The sequence below is a fragment of the Diachasma alloeum genome, unplaced genomic scaffold (genome assembly GCF_001412515.2).
Source record: "Diachasma alloeum isolate Michigan unplaced genomic scaffold, Dall2.0 Dall_scaffold_00290, whole genome shotgun sequence".
In the NCBI taxonomy this organism is placed as follows: domain Eukaryota; kingdom Metazoa; phylum Arthropoda; class Insecta; order Hymenoptera; family Braconidae; genus Diachasma; species Diachasma alloeum.
Genome location: NW_021680429.1, coordinates 122166 through 124221, shown reverse-complemented (window position 1 = coordinate 124221; position 2056 = coordinate 122166).

Below are 2056 nucleotides of genomic sequence, written 5' to 3'. Positions count from 1 at the left end.
GTATATAGTATATATTATATTATATATACATAAATACTATGTTACATGTTTTTTTTTGCAGTAAGGAATGAATTTCTCTTTTGAATTTCACTAACAATTACTGTAAACAAAAGATTACAGTTCATAAGAAACAATACATAGACATCATATTACATTACTTGATAAGCGGAATAGAGGCTTCAAAAATGGTTATACTGGATTTTTTAAAAGTGGATCTACTATGCAGTATTCTCCACAAACTTCTAATTTTATATTAAGAGTGTGTCTTTGTTACAACCCATAGTTTCAGAAATTGGTATTCCCCATGCAATGTGGTCGAAAAAGTTAGGCCACAAATGGGATCTGAAAACGTTCCACCCCATTTTTTTCATAAAATTTTTTCGAGATAATTTAACTGAAGAAGGCCGAGGCATTTAATGATTATAATGATTTAGCCAAAATGTTTGTTCATACTTTTGCCAGTTATGGTAGTGAAGTTTCAAAAAATTTTCACTTTTTTTACAGAGTTAGATTTTTTCTGTATTTTGCATGAAGACACATGTTACCTTTTTTTCAATTTTCTCCTGCATGAGTTATTTAAATGATCTGAATATTTTACTGAATTGTTTTTAGCATCAAGCCCGTGCTGTACACCGAAAGATAATTTCACTTTCTTGATTACAAATATAACGTTAAAAAAGTAGGGGTTTGAGTGGAGTGATCTATCGATAGAAGACATATGACCGCTACTTTTTCATTATTAGTCTTTATTTTTCTTTTATTCCTACCAATTCAATTGATAGTAAGCTTCCGAATGGATCCGTAGCAATTCCTTGTCCTTGTTATATTCAGTCCTTTAATGAAATAGATTTATGTAAAAGGTTAAATATCTTCGCAACTGCTCCACCAATAACGCCTGTCTACAATTATATTTGAGCCTCGTCTTCGAGATTTTAATCACTTGTAGTAGTCCGCCTGCGGCTAGATGGAGCCACACGCCTTCAGAGACCATAGAAAAAGCTGGCTGTGGCACCTCGGCGGTGAGGGGTCACCATCTTATCATTGTTTTCATGTGTGCGCGAGTGGAACGCACGCTTTTCAGAGTTTCCACTTTGTTTTCTTTTAATAATTTATTTTTCTCCGTTTTTATACAGTTTTTCCATAGTCATGGATGATTGTAAGAAGAGGAAACATATAAATTGTGTGGAATATCTAGAAAACTATAGTGAAACTGCAAATATTACGTGCATGGGCTTATCGACTTTTCCTTGGATAAATAATCGATTGGAAATAAAGAGCAGCGATGTTTCATGTCTCTCAGCCTTTTTAAACGCTCGGGTCAGATCCTAGAGACAGAACCAATCGTCGACAAAGGCTTTTTTAGGCTGAGTTTATTCCTTGTGGAACAACTCAGCCTAACCTCATTTTACCTGGTTCTCTTGGTCCTAAAGACAAAATCGAAAACAAGGAAATTNTTTCAATTTTATCTTCTAATAGTCACACGGGGGGTTGAGCGAGCGAAGCGAACAGGGAGCGAAGCTAACTGAAGCTGAGCTATCGGCGAAAAATTGATTTTCAAAACCTCAGAGTGCAAAACTTCAAGTCTCCAAAACTTGAAGGGATTAAGTTCCGATTAAAGTCCGACTAAGCCTTGATTAAGCCCCGACTAAGTCCCGATTAAATCCTAACTAAATGCCGATTAAATCCCAACCAAGCCGTCATTATACTCCAATCAAGCCCCAATACTGATGATTTTTTTGCGATTTATTTGACGCTATAACTGAATAATTCAAGAACGAATTATGTTGATCCCATGATATTCGCACTCGGTGAAGAGGGCATTGAAAGGAATATTTTAATGCGTTATTGAATCTATTAAAATGGTAAATTTTTGACCCATCGTCGAAAAATCGATTTTCAAAAAAATATCAATCTTTAAAAAACTACATTATGGATCAAGTTTCAATTGGTGTTATTAAATAGCGCTTATGAATGTGTACATTTAGTAAAAAAAAAATGGAATTCGATACATTTGTCATGGGGAAATCGTCGATGAAACCTTTCGAGGGACCGATCA